The sequence below is a fragment of the Passer domesticus genome, chromosome 6, assembly GCF_036417665.1.
Source record: "Passer domesticus isolate bPasDom1 chromosome 6, bPasDom1.hap1, whole genome shotgun sequence".
NCBI lineage: Eukaryota > Metazoa > Chordata > Aves > Passeriformes > Passeridae > Passer > Passer domesticus.
Window position 1 is genome coordinate 71,875,762 of NC_087479.1, and position 20,857 is coordinate 71,896,618.

Here is a 20,857-nt window from a genome sequence, read left to right on the forward strand (position 1 = left end):
TTATATATTCTTTTAGGTTTGCCTCTAGTGGACCTCATTGGTCATTTAATCAACACATTTCACATGATTGGCTAATGAAGAAAACACCTTCCATTAAACAACTTTATGGAAAAAAACAACCTATTCCAAACACCACCTGTGGATAGTTACAATTCTTTCTCTCCTGCTCCCTAAAAGTTCCCAGCCCAGTTCATGGGAAATCTTATCTTATTCTCTGTCTCTGACCGGACTGTCATATCCACACTCAAACACCCCCAAGAATCTCCAGGCTTTCTAAGCTCTTTTTGTGAGAACAGCCATGGAGCAGCTGGTTCCAATCCCAGCCCTGGAGTTTTCAAGTATTTGTGTGTAGAGAATTAATGAGGTGGAATTAACATTTTGTTGTGGTTTGACCAGGAAGTGAGTTTCTGGGAAAGTTGTGGTCAAACCAATCAGTGGCCAGATTTGAAAATTGCCACCAGGTGTGGCCACTGGGGACCTGGATACACCTCTGAGAACACACAGGGGTTAAAAGCAGAAGATACCCAGAGGGACTCTCTCTTTTGAGTCCAGTAGTGAGTTGATCTGAGCTCTCCCCTGCCCAGCTGTGTCTGGGTGGGGCAGGGGAGGCCATGCGGCCTGTGGGGAGGGAGGCCGGAGCCCTGCAAGGTGCAGGGTGGAGGAGATCTGGGATGTTTGGGCAGCCCCCCCGGGAGAGAGTGATAGAGACTGTGCTGGCTTGAAATTTGATATCTTGTGCTGGCACCATGGCCAGGAGAAGAAGTGGGGGGGCGAGGTGCCCAGCTGCTGGCAGACCATGGCTGAGGTTTTAACCCCTTTGGTACTGAAACAATGGAAGCTGTAAAAACACTGATCCTCCTTAGCTGAGAATTGAGAGGGGACGGAGGATGGGCAAATGAGAAGAAGGTTTGAGTGAATAAAGAAATGCCAGCAGATGAGAAGTGCCATAGATGGAGGAGATGATGGAGTGGACTGTTGGGCTGGACTTTTCTCTTACATGGCCACAGGACAGAACCAATTTCTTCCTGTAATGTAGAGACTGTACCTTGGGGGAGGCGGTTGGCCAAAAACCAAAAGTGACAAAGCTGTTGTAAGAAGAAATAGATGGAACAGAGACTGATGAGGAGGGTGTGGTGGAGCCCTCTGCCTTCAGAGGAGAAAGATCTCTGTTCACGAGGCCCTTCGGCTCCAAGGGGTGAAATATGGGGGGGACAGGTGTCCCAAATGGTGAGAGGCTGCCACTTCTTGAAACTGAGCAAAGCATTCTTAAAAGGACCTAAGAAGCAGTTTAGATCCCTGGCCAGTGGTGAGAGCACTGGACATGGAAGGAAGATGATCACCAGGGCAGATTATCTCTGGGCGGCTGCCACGTGTGACATGGAAGCACAAGTGTGTTTCCTGGGGAGGCCCATGGTGCAAGAGGGAGACTCCTCTCTCCTGATGAACTGAGGGGAGGTTGTGTGAAGGATGGTATTGGACTAAGATTTGAATGTTAGAGGACTGGGGGGAGGAGGAGTGTTTTGGGAGTGTTCCATTGTGGATTGTTGTGTGTGGTTTTTTTCTTTTTTTTTTTTTTCCCTCATGTTTCTGTGTTGTAGATTATTAAAGTGTTGTGTTTTTCCCTCCATCCCCAAGTTAAAACCTGCTTATAGTTCCGTTTCCGAGTCACATCTCACAATAACCATTTTGAAAATACATCTTTCATAAAGGCCCTGGCATTGTGCCAGGGTCAAACCATGACAGGGACTATTTCTACAATTCCATGGACTGAAATTGGCTGCAAAAATAATCTTAGAGCCATTTCAGTAATCTTGCACCTGTTACATGATTACTTGTTACAGACTGATGGAAGAGCTAGCACTTTTGCTCAACTTGCCAAGTGACATCTGGAATCCCTGAAGTACTTGTTAAAAATCAGTTTCACTGCCAATGCTGCCATATAAAAGTACTTTTTTTTCTCTTTTAGAGAAATGGATCATACACCCTGTACATATTACCCAGTCACAGAAAGAGTCACTGCTATAATTATTAGCTTTTCCCTGCGTGGAAACACGGTATGGGACACTGTTTGAGGCACTGGAATTGCCAGTGCCTTTTTGAGTGACACAAATGGAGTAATCTCAGTAGAGGTTTCCATATGTGCTTTGTTTGTGGTGGGAGGCAGGACCATGAATGAGTAAAAACTCAGCAGATGAGGGGTCCTATTAGTGGTTGGTTAAACCCTCTGGAGCCCAGCTGGCAAAGAGAAGGACATTTCTTCATATGGGTGATTTTCCAAACCAAGCTGCAACAAGCAGACAGGTGCTGGGGTGGTGATGGAAACCCAGTCTCAGACCCTGAGATGGTCTCAATCACTGGGGGAGGTGTTCACTAATTGCTAGAAAAGGTGCATTGTAACTAATTAAACATTAATCACCCTCTGTTTAGTGCTAAGCAGGGCTGTATCAGAACAACTCCCTTGAAATGAAAGAGTTGTCCTATGACTAATATACAGAAGTGTTGCCTGTCTTTGCCTTTCCCTGACTCTTCCCCATTCTTTTCTGCAGTTCCTAGGGCATGCCTGGCTGAAACTCATCAAGAATTACAATTTTATTTATTACAATTTTATAAAGCTCAGTGGAAATGCAGCCCTCAGTGAGCGTGGCAGGGAGCTCCAGGACAGGACACCTGGGCACCAGACCATGAAAGTCTGAGAGGGAACAGCCAGCAAATTACTGCCTCTGCAGGAAGTCTGAAATGTTCCATTCCATTTCTTTCACATATTAATGTTGCATTGACAGCTGCTCAAGCTTAAAACATCTTTAACTGAAAGGTTAAACGAGAGACATGGGAAGATCCCAAAGAAAAGGTTCATCTCTCTTTATAGTCATGTCATATGGGTTTGTGTTACCCAGTTGCAAGTCTTTCTAGATGCAATTTATTCACAGTGAGTACTTGAAGCTTCTTGTATCCCTTACTTCCTTTTATTTGTGCAAGGCTGTTCAATACAACATCTGCATCCATGCTTCCTAATAGCTTCATCTGTGGATCTCTGTAAGTGGGTTTTTTTTGCATTGTAAGATGTACACAAAAGGTTTGTTGTTGATTACACATACAATTTCTTACAAGTCAACACTGCTGTTGTAAAGAGGTTCTATAGCAAAACATATTTTGAACTGTTTTTTTCAGGCACCAACTTTCCTTTCAGTTTAAGACAAGTTAATTATAAATAAAATTAAATTAAATTTTGATTATAATGTATAAAATATTTGGGTTTTTTCTTAAAAAAACACCCAAACAACAACAAAGAAAAAGCATACACAATCCTTTAGCTTTAATGAATAACTGAATAATATGGGTCAGGAGAGGAGCTTCATGAAATACATATTATAGAAAAATGACTTAGATCTGACCTAAAACTTGGGCTTAGGCTGACCTGGGTGAGGTGTGAGGGCAGGGGGAGATGAGAGGTGGCCTGACTGGAAAAGAACACTGGTACACACAGCATGGAGCCAAGCATGGCTGTGGGCAAGGTCAGAAGGGAAAAGAAATAAAAATAATTACCAGCAGAAATGTGATGGGACGGGAGAGAAAAAATCTTCAGGTTTTTGGCAATTCTGGTGCCTGAGGGTGAAGCTGTCAGTGCACCTCAAGATCTGTGCACAGCCAGGACAGAGCTGCTTTGAGTTTCAGCTGTGAAATACTGTGTGGTGTGCCAGAGTGAACTGGGGAATGGAGGGACAGGGATTTCAGGGAACAAGTACCTGCTCTTTAGGGAGAAGAGCTGAGAGACTGCACCTTAAACCTTCATTTCTCCTTAGTGTGTGTGCAGGGTGATGTGCTGTTCTGTGCACATCTGTGCTGTTCTGTCTTATGGGAACTAATACCATGTTTGCTGTTGGTTTGGAGATTTCATACTGTTCCACCCCCACCCGTCAGAACATTTCATTACATCTCTCAGGCAACAGAAAGGACTTTTTGATTATTAGGTAAGTCATTATATTATTAGATATGTTTTTGAATATATGGGCAGAGCTGTCATTTTATAAGTCTGTCAGATGGCAGAAAACAACAGAGAATAAGGGGAAAAACATCAATTCCTACCTCCATATAGCTCATATTGCTAAACTAGTTACCCCCCACTTGTAACTGGGATTTAGAAGTGTGAGTATTGCTAAAAAAAGCCTTGGCACTGCTTACAGCAAACTTCAGGGGCCATTTGAAAGCTGTGGGCAATCCAGGACATCCTACACTGGAAATTTGGACAGATATCCCAAAAAGCCTTGGGCTTAACACCAAGTTCTGCATTTCCAGTCTGCACTCACTGCTGGAAAATGGATATTTGCAGAGCCTGAGCTACAGTGTCTTTGTAAGTTAAGCAATAAATAAAAATTTAATTCATAATCTTGGTGTATTCTTCAACTCAGATTTAAAATTTTCATGTCTTTTCCACTTGTAGATCTACTTCTACCACAGTCAGTGATGTTATATCACTGCAGAAAGACATCTCTTACCATTGTATTTTACAAGACAACTGAGTGCCAGTGTCACTATGCAGAGTCCCTTGGCAATTGTAGAGACATCTCCTCCAGAATATGGAAATATTCACTTGTGCATGTGCATTTTCCTGGACGCTTATCCCCTAGAACTTTTAAATTAGTGCTCTATTCTGATCACCAGGTGTGCAATTTGGCAATGTCCTGTTGTATACATTGAGTGTGAAGGCACACAAGAGAAAATGTGACTCCCCATCCTGTGAAGAAGTTTTCTGTATGTGAGATATTAGGACCTGAGTTAGTTTACACTGACTCAGGGGCAGAACAGAATCCTGTCAGAAGGTGACACAGAATGGATTCTGCAGGGTAAAGCCATTTCCAGAAGATCTGCTCCACATCTTCTCCATACTAAGACTCTGACAGCCGTACATTGCAACACATCTCTCACCACAAGAAGCACTATTTCATTCCAGAAACATTCCATCCCGCACTAAAGGATGGCACTGAGAAACTTCACTGACTGTCCATCTAAATTTCTCTTCTTATTCCACTGTTTTACATGATGGTTTTGGTCTCCTTAATGCCATCTCACAGATTTAGACAAGAATTCTTTTACTCACTAAGAAGTCAAATAAGGGGCTAATTTTTTGCAGGCAGTGCAAAAACATACACTGGAAACATACACTGCACCAGATATTCCTATCAAAAGCAGATAAACATGAATAGATCCTAGATCAAACAAGGGATTCAGGGTACTTGCGGTTCAGTTGTTTTGGTTTAACTATCAGCTTGTCTACAGGAACAAATCAGCTGTGAATACTAAAAGTTCTTAGCAGAGACTTTTTTTCTGGGCCTGTGCAATGCTCTAAATTTATTTTTGTCCCTTACCACAATATTTCCTGTAAGTTGACCAGACTGTATCACAGAAACTCCAGGCAGAAAATTGATGAACATCAAAAATCCATGGCTAAAGCCTCTCCCTCAGCTCTGGAGCCACCACACATGCTGTTGATACAGCCTTTTGTAAGGAAGGGGCATGGTACCACCACAGTGATGTTTCCATAACCAAGGTGCAGATGTGAGATGAATGGCCAGGATGAATCCCAAGATGAAGGAGTGCCTCAAGAGTAAAGTAAACTGCAAATCACCAGGAAAAGAAAGAAAAAATACCCAGGTATGTTCATGCACAGGCACGCACACTGATATTTCTCAAGGGGGACTGGTTTGATAAAAATTATGACCTTTTTTCCTCTACCCTGTTTTATTTTCCAGTACTAAAAATATTGCAAGTGCCTGAGGCGTAAGTCAGAGCAAGCCTCCATTATCACTGCAGAGACTTGGCAACTTTGCTCATTAGGCTTCCTAGGATCTGACTGAGTGACCTTGTTTGGTGGGAAGGCACAGATGGAGTCTGTCAGTAAATCTTGTTCATGTAGCAAGTATTCCTGCTGCTAGATGAGGTTTGCACCTCGTACGAGTGTTTCTAGCCCCAGTAAACAACCACTGTTCCCTCCTCCCACTGTCAGCCCCTTATTTCATGCCACCAGGTACTCTAGCACTTCTTTTTACTGTCAATTACCAAAAAGAAAGAGAACATCTCGCTGTGAGTGTAGGATGATCTTTCTCTCAAAGGCAGTCGTGCACCTCACTTCTAGAGAAGCTGATGTTTGCTTTTACATTTGGTTGTTACCTGATAGACCCTAAGGCTTTCTTCTGCTGTGAGTCTGTTCCTGAGCTTGAGAAATAATTCTATGATAGGAGTGCAGTTTTTTACTAAAGTCATACTCACACCGTTGTACTATACAATATAAATAACTAATATATAAGTAATAAATAAAAGGTTTATCTATGAGCCAATTTTAAGTGGTTTAAAATTTCAGGATGTAGCCTATTTAGTTTCAGTGAGAAAATAAAAAGCTGCTTTTAAAGTTCATTCAGCTTCTAAAGGGCAATGCTAAAAATGTGACACCACCTTGGTTCAGTGAATGCCTTTGGGTAAAAGAAGAGGGATACAAGAGTAACTGAAATATTTAAGTAAAATTCAGTGTTGTGACCCTGAACACCAGGACAAAATTCACATTGTATAAGCCATATTTCTAAGTGCAATAAACCATATCTATAAGTGATATTTTCTAAGTGTTTTGCACTGCTGAAGTACAGTGGCAAAGCTGAGAGTGGTTAGGGACTCCCATTTTTTCAGTGCTGCCTTCAGATTTATTTACTAACTTCCCCATCCAAAGGCAGATGTGAAGACATCATTCCAAAGCAACAGCTTTGCATATTTTGAAATGATATTCCATCCTGCTTTGCAGATGAAAGAATCAAGCTTGACATCAGAAACTGGGATGGATTTCTAGTGTCTCTTCCCTGACCACTTGGTTCTACAGGCTAGTTCAGGGCTCCCACACAAAGAATTCTGAGCCTGAATCCAAGGAAAAGCAGCTTTCTGCTGCCTGTGCCTGTCCCTGCAGGAGGGGCTGCTGCAGGGTGCTCTGCAGCACCTGGTGACTTGGATTGCTGAGAAGGAAGGAAGAGAACAGACAGAAGCCACCACATGGCTTTTACTGCTGCCTTTGCACCCCTCATCCCTCTTCTAAAAGCCAGCAAGGCTCTGCAATGGAAAGCCAGCACTGCTCACAGCCTTACTGAGGCTTATAGTGCCTGCTTGTTTGTTTTTAAACACGATAATTTATCTTATCCCATGGGTGTTTCTGCCAAGTTCTTGTTGCTTCCAAAGTTCCAACATTTTATTAGTTAAACTTCTCTGTGCTGCTTGCTACTGTAGGGATTATGAAAAGAAATTAAATTTAGGGCACCAAAGTTCATCACAGGCAGAGGAATAAAACCTCCTTGCAAGCTTAATTACAAGAAGAAGGTGGGCTGATAACAGATAATATTTTGCTAGCTAGTCACCAAAGGTAGGAGAAGGTAGAAAAGTACATACTATTATTATTTAAAAATGCATAATATTACAATATAATAATTATATTATATTACATATTATTATTATTAAAATCTTTAAGTTGCATAGAAGGTGATGTCCAGGTACTGATACAACAGGAATGGGAAAGGCTTCTCAGGGTCTGATGGGAAAGAAATCAGCAGAGTGTGTTAAACAGATAAATGGGACAGAGGAAGATGTTCTAGGCAGAAATATGCCGGAAATATTTTGAAGCAGAGTCCTGGCAAAGTGTTTTCAATGTTGTTGTTAGTAAGGTTTGAATAACACTGGTGTATCTTGACCTTGGCTTCGGGCTTTCAAGCAAGTGAAATTATGTGCTGGTATGACCCATGACTTCAGAGAGGTGTCCCTTTCCTGTGCCTGTGCTAAGGGGCTAGAAAGTCACCCAATCTGTGTTGCTTGCTCCTTTGAAACGACTCAGTAGTGTAAGAGATAACTACATCTGTTTTCAGACAATAAAACTTGATATAATTCCTTGGGGAAAATCCTCCCTCAGTGTGTGCATGTAGATCATCTGCACATTTCACAGGAAATATATGCTGGTCAGCATAAGTTCTGTAAATTTAATAATAATAATTAAAAATGTAGGCAAATCTATTTTAGCTCTGCCTTTTCCTCAGTGAGGACTAATTGGGATTTGCATGTTATGAAGACTTTTTAAAGATGTGAGCTGATATTTGTGCCAGTTTTGCACGCTGGAGTTCAAAATCAGATTGATTCTTTCTGAGACTGGTAGGTCAGGATTGTCAAGCCCTTCCTTCCACTTGTCCTTGTTCACTGGAGCTATTTTCTTGTGAGAGTGGCTCTGTATTGCAGGGATCAGAGCATTCCATGCACTGCACTACCATTTCTGCAGGTGCCTGCAGCAATGAAGGAGCAAGCCTTGGCAATTCTCCCTGGTAAGAGTCTGTTCTCATGGGTAAATGACACAGCCATGGAAGTGGAGCCTCAGATTGCTCCTGCATCTCTGCAGACACACTTGCAGAGAAAATATTCTGGTCCTAGGAAAACACCATTCCCTTCAGCTGACAGGCTCTGCAATGAAAGCCTGGGGGAGCTGCAAGAAGTGAAATTCAGATTGCCTTCATTTTATCAAAATATTTATCAAAATAAAACTACTTTTTTTTCCCCTGCAGAAAATTCATGTTTCCATTGCTAGTTGATTTTACCCAATTCATCCTAAACCATGCAGATTTTTTTGGTGAGGTGTTGTTTTTCGTTACATGCAAATGCAATTTCCCCTGAATAAAAATTCTCCATTTGTACTGTACTATTATTGTTGGGTTTTTTACCTAACTTGCTAAATTTATAAATGGAAACCTTCAGCAATGAATAAACTATTCTCAGACAAAAAAAAATACCTAATGCAAGTGCTGTACTTTTTATCTCTATGTTGAGTTTCTCTATTGAGCTATACTTGACAAATACTTGAATTACTGAGATGTTGGTTTTTCAAACACCAAAACAAATTTGCCACTGATTATGGCCACCTGGAAATGTCCTGGAGAAACATTTTGCTTCACAAGGCTGGATTTGCTGCTAACAGTACAAACTTATTTCCTGTTTATTTGTTGAAATAACTGTGCTTATTTCTGTAAATTTGGACTAGGACTAGTTTATTTCACATCACTAATGGGTAGCTCACAAAATAGCCATTAAAAGTTTTCAGATTATTAAAAATACTGAAGGGGAAATAAAAATTTATCACTACATCATTAATTTAACCATAATTCTTTACCTTCCTATAGGCCAATGTCAACACCTTTAAAGCAAGCTCTGAAGGCAAAGTCAATGAGTTGTGTTTTGGAAGGTTTCTGATTTAATTTAAATCCATGCAAATCCAGTGTAACACCATTCAAGTGTATCAATAATTGAAAAAACGTTCCACTGAAATTAGTTTTATATGTGGGGGAAATACTTTTTTTTTTTTTTTTACAAAACTAGTCATCCTTTAAAAAAGCCCAGCCAAGAAGAACAATGGTCTGATTTTCATGGGAAATTTTAACAAAAAGTGATGTAATATTACTTCTCTGTATTCTCATATGGTATATAAAATAATCCTACAGGAATCTGGAGCTTTTTAATGACTGGCAACAGCTCCAATATCCTTGATATGTGTCATGGCATGGATTATTGCTCAAATCAATGCGCAGCAATTTCCAGTCAAGGGAAACAACTGTCCATTGGTTTGCTCTGATACATTTTCAGAGTATCCCTACAGCCTCCCATGGATGTGCAGCTGCTCAGTTACAGCTTAATTGCATGACCCCGTAGGCTGACACCCAAGGAGTGCTCGTGGTAGGTGGTGACATTCAGAACAAAGCAAAAAAGCAAATACAGTGAAGACTGCAGTTCACACAGGAAGGGAAAGCAGACCATGTGAAAAGAAAGATGTCATTCTATCATACAGTTGTCACACATGTTCTTGTTTACAAATCTCTAGGGTGTGTGTGTGGCCCTAAAATGCCCACTCTGCCCCATCAACTTATCTGAAGACACACAAAAACACTGTTCGTTTCTTATCTACAGGAGAAAGAATAAACCAGAAGAGAAGAAAACAACCAGTATCTTTCTCACCAAAGCTCCTGGAGAATCTCCTTGTTAAAACCAAGCAAACACCTTTCAGCAAGGCTAGTGTGCTAGACAGCATCACCAGCCACTGGGGAAATTGGAAGGCACCTTCAATCTTCTGGATATTCCATATTTGGGAATATCTACTGCAACAGAAACTGGCCAAAAGCAGCAATTTTATGGCAGGTATTCAGACCTCACCATACGCTACCAAATACACCTGGTCCAGGGAATAATCCTTTTTGTCACACATAATTGTATTGTGGAGTTACAGGAAATTGGTTGGACAGAGAATTTCTACCCAGCTCCCAGCTCTGTCTCCTATGATGCTTCAAATCAGGTTTAATTATTCCTTTTTTTTTTTTTTTCCTGGCAGGATGTTGTGATGGTTTTATGCCAAAAGGTTTGAAGAAAACTCACTTTTAATGCAGCATTTATGGCATGGCTTTTAGATATTTTACTGTTTACTTGAAACAATATTTGGACATTTTGTTATCCACTTTGGAAAACTATTTTATATACATTTCACAGTACATCCATCTTAAGGAATGTCTTAAAGAAATTACTGTAACTTAAGGAGCCAACAAACAATAGATATAAAAATGATGTGTGCATAAATAAGACAATGGAGAGCTTAGAAAATAATTCCATCAGTCTATATCATCTTTTTCCAGACCAATGTTTTAAAAGAGCAGCACCTTTTTCTTTGTGACAAGGCTTTTCTCCGTGCCTAATAAGATTCTTCTATGTCCTAGGAGTAACCCATGCAATTTGAAGAAACAGGTGAAAGACAAAAAGATAATATAATGAAAGTCATAGACTGACAGGGAAAGAAAGAGTCTGTAAAGCAGAGTTGTCATATTACCATAATTTCTGTCACTGATCTAATATAGAACATGGTTCTTCAAAATATTCACCACATTTTCAGTACATGAGCCAATCCTTCTTTCTTAGGAAATGTGTTTATTGCTTGTGTAGTTACTAAGATTCAAGCACACACTTCAGATGCTTTCCTAAGTGAGATTACAGTAGGAAACAGTAGATTCTAGAGATCTTGCTTCAAGTGTTTCCACTTCTAATTATACCTCCACTCCCTCTCTTCAGAAACCATTATTATTCAGTAATAAATTCCTCCAGAGATTTCTTGGAGGGTTTTTTAAGGATAAATGCTATAGAAGGGCAGATGTGTGCCATGTCAGCTGGCTGTAAAAGCATTGCTGGCAGGAACTGAAGTTTAGAACAAGAACTGCATCCTCACATATCACAGGAGAAGACAACGTTTTTGGTATCTGGGCAAGTTCATTTTAAAACTGAGGAAGCTGTTTATGTAAAAAGCACTAAAATACTATAAGTGACCACAAAACACACTTTCTCAAATTAAACATTCTGAGCTAGCTTCAGATTTAAACAAAATTTCCAACTATTGCTCTATGGAATATGACAAACTCAGTGGTGCTGACCACTTCCAGTCACCTAAGTGGTGTGGGAAAAACAGAAGGGATCAGGATTTCTTTTTCCAGGTGTCACCCCACACCCTAACTTTGCAAACTCTTCAAACTTTTTAAAATAGAAATGATAATGTGTCTTATCTATCTCCTTCTCATTCTGCAGCTAAACCAGTTTGATGATCTTACATGTTTTGGCTCTTTTCTCCTTGCTTGCAGTGTGGAAGAATGGGGATATGTGGCTTCTTTGGGGCATGGAAAGAGCTGACAGAAATGTTTCCTCTCCAGCTTGACATTATCCCTAGGAATATTCTGTTCCACATCACCTGAGGGACAAGCTGAGTGTCTCTGAGCCCCCAGGGTTTCTGTCTCCTATCAAGCACTGAGAGCACAGCTGAAATTCTGGAGCACAGGCAGCCCCAGACACCCCCACACTGCAGTTTGAGTGCTGCTGCACTTTCCTTGGGCAGGATTTGGTACCACAAGAGTGCAGAGTCTGGAAGAGAGACCTGAAGTGCTTACAGCAGGCTGCATTGCTAAACAGCCACTCACATGCCACGAGCCACTGTCTTGTGTTTCCAGTCAGCTGAAATTACAATTCCTGTGCCTGGAACACAAAGGTCTTCAGCACAAGGACAGCAGAACAATCTCACCATGTTCTGGTGGGCTTTCCACAAACCACTTGGCAGTAGCTTTATTCCTTCCTGTGCAAATGTTCAGGTTAACCTCAGCAAGCATGAGCTTTGAATACCTGCTCTGGGAGTCCATACTACCCATGGAGAAAAGGATTTCTAGTTAAAATTGCACTGTGGGCAGGACACACTCGATTCCTCTCCCTCTGTGCATGGGCTAGAGGAGATGTGGTTTGAACACTTCCAATTCTGGAAACTTACTTAGGGTCCTCAGTCAGAAATCATAAAGCCAGTCCTGAATGCTGCTATTGACAATAAAATAAAATAAAATAAAATAAAATAAAATAAAATAAAATAAAATAAAATAAAATAAAATAAAATAAAATAAAATAAAATAAAATAAAATAAAATAAAATAAAATAAAATAAAATAAAATAAAATAAAATAAAAATCAGGCTGCATGTACGTGCTGAAACGAAAGTTTGCAGTTCTGTCCAGTGACAGAGAACCATGAGAACTCTTATATCAGTTGCATTTGGACAAAGCAGAGGAACACTCCTTCCTAGTGATAGAGAAGACATTTGTAGCCTCCATCTGCTGCTGAACACACCAGCCAGGCTTTCAGCCTTTTGCTCTCTGTAGGGAGCTGGTACAAGTCAGTCACCTTGGACTGAGACAGATCAAAGGTCTCCAAGTCTGGAATCCTTTCCAGCACCCCTCAGGGACCAGCACTGAGCCAGCCAGGAGTTAACACACAGTGCTTCCAGCATGTTTGCCATTCCAGGAATCCCTTTTCTTTTGCATGAACACCCATAAACATCCACACCTGTACAGTCTGGCTCTGACATACCCATTCAGCACTCTGCCTCGTGTTTCCCCAGCCTCTCCCTCAGCTTTTGTGGGCAAAGCACCCTGTGCACCCAGGCGTTCTGCAGAGCCACACTCTGAGCCTGCTGAGCCTGTCAAAACAACTCTGTTGTTGTGGTAGCCAAGAATATAGGGTTTTTTCTCCACTGGGAAAGTCTCAGACACACGAGGTGGTTTCTGAGTTTTAAATTGTACTGGACACAGGAGGTTTTACAGAGGGTCACCCACTACTGATTAAAGAGAACAGCTTGCCTTCTGTGCTATAATTCAATCCATTGTTCCTGTACCTCCACTTGCTAGGCCTGTTATTACCTTTTTCCCAACCCTTTTCTACAACATCCTTCTCTCTACAGATCTAATTCAACTACTTTTGCTAATGCCATTATATGATTTTCTTCTGAATAGGGAAAATGTTTTGATTAAAAACCTTGACATTATGTTCAGGATAATCTACCAACCAGTTTCTCAGATGACAGCTGATAGAAGGCAGCATGTATCTAAAGAGTTTACAATCATATCCCTGTGTTATCTTAATTAATGCAGTAAGACCTGTGCATAGAATTCACTCTCTTCATAATATATTGACAGCTGACCTCATTCCTCCATGGCATTTTTAAAATGCATTTATTGTGCTGCAGTGTGAAAACTTATAGAGAAACCCTCTATTACAGAGGAAATTCACATATTGTAATATTTACTTATAATAATTAGTCTCAAGGTGTTCTGAAAGATACAACCAAAGGAATAGAATGAGAGTCCATGAAGACAACAATTGAGTGTGCTGCAAAACATATGCTTGTGGTATTTATCATGCTTTTCATGCATGAAAGGGAAATAAAGGCCTTCTACATCAACCATTTCTGTTACTATTCCATTTTTAAAATTTGTTTTCCTCTGGCCAGTGGTTTCAGTTTGGTTAGGATAAAAAGAAACAGAAAAAGAAAGGAAGAGAAAGAAGAGAAGGAAGAGAAGGAAGAGAAGGAAGAGAAGGAAGAGAAGGAAGAGAAGGAAGAGAAGGAAGAAGGAGCTTCTGCTTCTTAATAATTCAATTTTTTTTTTACTGAGGAGTCCATAGCATTTTCTGGACCAAGGTGACACACACTTTGAATTGTATAAGCAATAAAAACCCATTACTGTGGACAAAGGCAACTCAATTTAAGAGTTGTAAAAATACTTGAATATGAGAAGCTGGAGAGTACTCTTGTTATAATTTATTGATTTGAATAGAGATATGTGTTTCAAAATGGCCATTCCACTAGCCAAAGTTCTGATCTGACTGCTAACCAAAGCAAACAGAACAAGCCACAGTAAGATGACCTTTTGCTTTGTACTTTGGTGGGTTTTTAGCTTATCCAATTGACATGTGATCACAAAGAGGCCCCAGTTAAGTATAGTTATATCATCTACACAGACTTGGAAAATCTTGTAACTACTGTCTGGTACTAAGAACAGTAAAGACATGAGAGGTTTTGCCATTCTGCTAGACTTGTCCCGTGTGAGTCAGATGGTTTGGTGTGGAGCAGGGTGGCACCTCCACAGACAAGGGGCGTGAGTCAGCCCCTGTGAATGCCCTTGTGGGGCACAGCTGGGAGGGACATTGGCCCAAAGTGGCTTCCCAGGGAGCTCCAGCTGCTCTTCCCTCCAAGCTCAGCAGCAGGATTTCAAGCCTGAGAGCTGTCCTGAGCTGCTCTTTGTGGCCAGGTTTGTTTGTGTGAGGTGGGGCACAGCCTGGCTGCTGATTTCACCAAGTCAGCTTCTTTTCCATCTGTCTCTTGGGGCTGCCCCGCTGCTCTCTCTCGTCTTTCATGCTTCACAGAGGGATGGTTTGGCTATTAAGCCAAAGGCTGGCTCAAAAACTGTGCCCTTCTGTGGAGCATGAAAAGCAGCAGGGAAGAGCAAAGCACCTATGGCTCCTGGAGAAAAGCTGGCAGGGGCTGAGAAGCCAAATCCTCTGTACACTGAAGTTAAATATCTCAGATGGAGTGAAAGGACAGATGGAGCCAGACAGAAAAGCAGTGCCAATGTTGTATAGCACTGAAGTTTTGAAAAGTGATACAAAATTCAGCAAGAATGTGACCAATGTGACTGGAGACATCAAGGGAGGGACAACATTTGAAATCTACATCCTCACTCAAACCAGATGCTATGAGTATCTTGAAGCCAGTATCAATCTGAATTCTTCTACATTGTAACTTCCTAAGGTGTATCATACTATGCAAATGTCCTCAGGAATTGAATTGTGATCACATATAGACTGAAAAAAAAAAAAGAATTATTTTCTCACACCTTGTACCGTTCCACAGGAATCAGCAATAATGTGTTACACAAAGAAAAAAAGGAGAGTACACATCTCAGCCGACACCTCGTCCTCCATTTTAATTGTAACAGCCTCCCAGAAGACTTTTTGCTCTTTAAAACTCATCTTTTCATGCAATTCACCACACACTCTTCATATAGCTCTCACCACTCTCTTCTTCGACAGCTTCCTAAACACTTAATACTCCTGACTCTTGACATTTAAGAATCTGTTTTGCTTCAGAAAAATGCCAAATCCACCATACTAATCTCCATCTTACCCACCTCACTGCTCCCTCTCCCACTTATGCTCCAGATGGGCTCAGGAAAATTTTCTCAATTATTTTTATTTTTCCCTTTTAAGCTTCCTTATTAAAAAACAACAACAACAACAACAACAACAAAAAACCAACCCCCCCCAAAAAACCCCAACAAACAAACAAAAAAAAAAACCAAAAAAACCAACCAAACAACCCCACCCAACCAATTTTTATACGAAAATCTCAAATTTTCTCCCAATTTTCAAGTCCCAAACAGTGCATGCCAGATACTATTTCTTAGACCTGCATTAAGTTTTCACTGTCACACAGCTATTCTCCAAAGCTGCTGTTCACCTGCTTCTTAACCTTCTACAAGTCTGGGTTTTTCCACAGTGTCCTCATTATTATCTGAATTTCTGAGGCACTGTGATCCTCCTCCAGCAAAGTGCTGAGAGGAAAAGGAAAGGCCAGTGCAGCTGTTCCAGTCTCCTCTCACCCCATTCCCCTGCTGATATTCACACCTTCCTCTCTTCACAAAGGAGACTTTCCAGTCTGGTTTTTTCCAAAACATCATCAGATGGTTGCTTGTGAATACAGGAGGACCCTGTGGAAAATCCTATGGGATACACTGCAGTAACAGTTTTGTCTGTTCTGGGATTTTGGAAGCTTTCCCTTGCCACGCAGGAGTTTTTGGTCCATTACAAACACAGTTGTGAGGAATATGTGTGAGACTGAAGCTGCCAGAGGTCAGGCAGACTTGTCTCCTGAGTTTCAGACAGAAGGAATCAAGACAGGGACAGAATTAGGAATCATCACCTTTCAAGATGTTTTGGGTTCAATCCATGCCTCAATCCAATCTCTGACCCACTGAACTTCTATTTTCAAACAATAAATCCCCATGACCTACTTCACCACTCTTGCCACCTGCCCAGTAAATCAGGGCAAAATAATAACAGGGAAAAAAAGTGAAAAATGTTACCTCTCAACACTCTCAGCTATTAAGCTGCCTACTACTGAAACTAACACCCAGTCAGGTTGTTAGTAATGCTAAATTATTAGATTTATCTACATTCTCACGCCTACACTTACAACTAATAATACGTGTTTGTATAAATATAATTTCACACACAGACACTCTATATAAGTACAATAAACATACTCAGAAGGCATTTTAGGCACTGGTTGAAACAAAATATTGAGGTGTGTCAGAGTCAATAGACAGAGGAGGGGGAGCTGTGTTTTATGTCGAGGAAGGATTTGTTCTTCTTTTGTTCCTGTTTATTGTGGGAGCAGTTATTTTTTGTTAGTTCACTTTGATCCTCCATGAAATCAAGTGAAACTTGTGAAAATGAAAACAAAGAATTCTCTACAAGTTTGAACACATTTGGTTGCTTGTGCTTCATTGGCCAAACCAAGTAGTTTTTAATTTTGCTGGTGTTTGCAGGCTTATTTCTATATTCATGTTTTGAAAATACAATGACAAAACCCAATTCACTGGCTGTGAACATTTCATCAAAATTTTGGTTTTCAGAAGCACTTAATCCATGCCTAGAACTTAAAGGTCTCCAGTAGGAATGTGAAGGATCAGGATTTAAATTACCAAAAAGTAAAACCCAAACTAGGTACCAATAGCACATTGCCAACATTAAATTTTTCACATCTCCCCTTTTAACCAATTTTGTTTTGATACATTGTGGATGAATAAAAGCAGTATTGTGTTTTTTGCAGAGGCTGCTTTCTACTGGACATACACATGGGGAAAATGCAAATGATATTTCCCTCATTCATTTTTGAATCACTGTGAATTACACAACTGAACTTTCCGTATTCCAAACATAAACAGACTAAAATGAGCCAAACAATCTCTTTTGGGATGCTCCTCCTCTTTATGAGCTGGTTTTACAGATATACAGGCAGTGTGGTGCTGAGACAGCCACTGGAGGTTTAGGAAACGTTTAGCCAAAAAGTTGAAGAAGGAGAAGCCAAACATCAACTGGCATTTAACTGAAATGTTACAAGGAGATAAGGTTCCATAAAAGAACATTGTTCTGCACTTATCATTATCCTACAGCCTAGAAAAACTAGTAAAAGATACATTAGCATCTAAGGAAGAAAAAGTATTTTTAATTTCCCATTCTCCCTGAAAAAACTAAAATAAAAATCCCTTGCTACTGATAGCTGGAATTGTGATGTAAAAATTGAGAATAGAAACTGCTGAGAAAGCTTATGAGTACCCCTCTAAATACCTGTAAGCCCCAACTATCAGTGTGCAGTTGGAGGGAAAATTTCCCCCACTCTACTCAGCGCTGTATTGCTCATACTTTACCATATTCATTAATAAATAAATTGATTGCTGCTTGAATATTGGCGTAGTCAAGCTTATCATTTATAACACCTGTGATAAACAAAACCCTCCCCCACCAAGGAATCCACAATTTGCTTATAAACTTCCTTCTCCTAAGCAGACAGTCTCCCTGTACCCCATTGCACCCCGGTCGGGTCTGTCCTGGCCACTAGAAAACTCAGACTGAGACTATTTGCTAGGTTCTTTTCCATCCATCTCCCAGGTCAAACAAAAACACCCAGGAATCACCAGCCATAGGAGTTTTTAATGTTGTGCACTGTGCCTCCCCTAATCCCCGGGAGTCACCCCCACCCAATTTTAAGGTGCCCCAGTCCGGTCCGTCCCAGCCACCGGAATACTCACGAAACCCAAGATTCTTGAAACGAAAATCTCGGAGGTAGTCCTTGAACCAGGGGAAAACTCCTCTCACGTCTGGAATGGAGGGGGTTGGTTTTCCCGGGAGCTGCAGCAAGCAGAAAGTGTGCGAATTCACCGGCAGCGCTTGACGGAGCACGAACTTCACTTGGCAGCAGCGTCCGTGCACCCTGCAGACAGCTGAGGTGTGCACCAGCGTGCCCCAATCCCTGCAGGCGATCGGGGCAGGCCCAGGAGCGGCCGTGCCCGACCTCTGCCGCCGGCCGGCAGGGTCACGCTTCGGCTGCTGAAACGCGGGCTCAGCCTCTGAGATTCATTGTAAAGGAAATAAGGAACGACCCCGAGCTGGCTTCTCCGAGCCGCTTTATTTCTGTCCCGCGCCAGGATGGCGCTGCTTGGAATCGGCAGCGTGGCACAGGAGCTGTTCTTTGCCGCGGTGGCAGCAGCGCCGGCGTGAGAAGATGGCGCAGCACTCGCAGGCAGCGGCAGCGCGGCGGTGACAGTCTCTGTCCTGGTGGCGGGGACAGTCTCTGTCCTGGCGGCGGGGACAGTCTCTCTCCTCACGGCGGGGACAGTCTCTCTCCTCACGGCAGGGACAGTCTCTCTCCTCACGGCGGGGACAGTCTCTCTCCTCACGGCGGGGACACTCTCTCTCCTCACGGCGGGGACAGTCTCTCTCCTCACAGCAGGGACAGTCTCTCTCCTCACGGCGGGGACAGTCTCTCTCCTCACGGCAGGGACAGTCTCTCTCCTCACGGCGAGGACAGTCTCTCTCCTCACGGCGCTGGCAGCAGCGGTGCTCGTGTGGGCGATCCCCTCTCGCCAGGAGCCGTGGCTCACGGGAGGCTCAGCGGTGCCGGCGGCGCGGGCAGGAGCCAGGCGGCCGATGCCCCGCGGGGTGACCTCCTTTCCCGGGCGGAGAGGGGTGCCGGCTGCGGAGGGGGAGCCGGTGGGGCACGGGATCCGGCAGAGCGCGGGAGCCGTGCAGCTGGAAGGGCAGACAGTGGCACAGAGCCGGGAGGCAGAGAAAACAGCGGCTTTTGCGTAAGAGAGAGCGGGAAATCGGGGTGGGGGTTAGGTCAGAAGCTAAGATGGGAAAGGCATAAACCCATAGCAAAGAGAGAAACCCGGAACTGACAGGGAACTTACCAGGCTAGGGGAAAAAACCACTGCAAGTGCCCTGGCTAGACAGGAGGCAAACATAGACTAAACATCTTCAAACTGCCATTCCAGCCAGACAGGGAAAGACCAAACATACTCAAACCCAGTGCAACAGGAGACCAAACAACCTCAAAAAACCCCACTGCCACAGGCAGAGTTCAGCTGCCCTTGGGGGCTGCAGGAACAGTCAGGAGCCCAAAGAGCCTCCATGGCTGTGCTGAGACCAAGGCTGGAGCAGGGAAATGCAGGGCTGCTGCGGGATGGGGAGGGCATTGAATTCCAGCACACACCTCAGCTCTCTGATGATCCCAGCACCATGCTGGGCCCTGTTTCAGACTGGAGCAGAGCAGATGTTGATGGGACAGGAGCCCTGCGGGGCTGTCAGGGACCTGCAGCTTGCAAGGTGCTCTGCTCTCCCTCAGGTGCTCTCGGAGAGATCCAATCCCAGCTGGGCACCTCAGGGCACAAGTGGCACTGCCTGTTCATGGGCACACAGCTGATGGCTGCCTGGAAAGGGGCACAGGTTTTAATACTTGCATATTTCATCATATACAAGCAAACCTTTATTACCTGGGTCACTTGAGTACATTTAAGAAATGGCAAAGTTATCCCATCGGGAACAGGAAATTATTTCCTGGATCTCATGGATTCTTCTACTGATGTCAGGAGAAGAAATACTGATCTTCCCCTCTATTTGAGCCACCAACATTCAGTCTAATATTTCATGACCCCCTCCTTCAGGTGTTTCCAGCTCTCCTGGTTAAATGGCCATGTCTAAGGACATCTCTTCAATTGGAGCAGCTGGATCTATGCCCTTCCCCTTGCTCCCAGATTTCCTCTTGCAGCTGTTTCCTCCAAACAACTCTCTCAAGAAGACCTTTAGAAGGACTTATTATTATTTTGTCCTTTGAGTTGGCCTCCCTGGAGAAATACCAACAAGAGATTCTCAGAGGCTCAAAACAGCCTTTACTGGGAACTTTAGAAAATTAGAGAAATTTTGGCAAAAGGTTTATTGTGACATTGTAGTGTTATAGTTTGTTAATTTAAGATTTTTCTAATTTTGAGATTTCTTAATTAATGTATTCATGAGTGTGGTGGGTTTTATTGTCACTTGAATATTTATATATTTATTTTGTTGTGAGATAGGATTAGGAGAAAAGTAAAGCAGGCTTAAAATTTTAAAAGGTTATAAAGAAAGTGTTAATAAAAGTAACAAAAAGAAAAAAGGGAGTAATGTGAAATACAAAGCTGTGTTTCATGTCAGGTACATACAGGCAACGTGTATATCTGTGATTGTGATATGTGTAGAAACTGACTGTGGGACAGTTATAAAGACAATTCTAATAAATAACTGAGGAAGGAAAGCATGGAAGAAGGCCTTTGAACCTCTCCTTTGTTCACAATTAATCTTTATAAATCTTGATTTAGGAGCATTTGAATTAAAGCTTTAAGGATGTTGCTGTTTGACAG

General features: G+C 42.2%; 2 long non-coding RNA genes across 2 annotated transcripts; both read left to right on the top strand.

Moving 5' to 3' along the window:
• The first annotated feature begins 4,847 nt into the window (after positions 1-4,847).
• LOC135302256 (uncharacterized) lies at positions 4,848-6,601 on the top strand. The gene is made up of 2 exons (XR_010363958.1): positions 4,848-5,649; positions 5,748-6,601. It is a non-coding gene; the product is annotated as an uncharacterized LOC135302256 (long non-coding RNA).
• Positions 6,602-7,388: 787 nt separating this feature from the next.
• On the top strand, positions 7,389-13,806 carry LOC135303997 (uncharacterized). Its single transcript, XR_010365436.1, has 2 exons — positions 7,389-9,881; positions 9,967-13,806. It is a non-coding gene; the product is annotated as an uncharacterized LOC135303997 (long non-coding RNA).
• Positions 13,807-20,857: the final 7,051 nt, after the last annotated feature.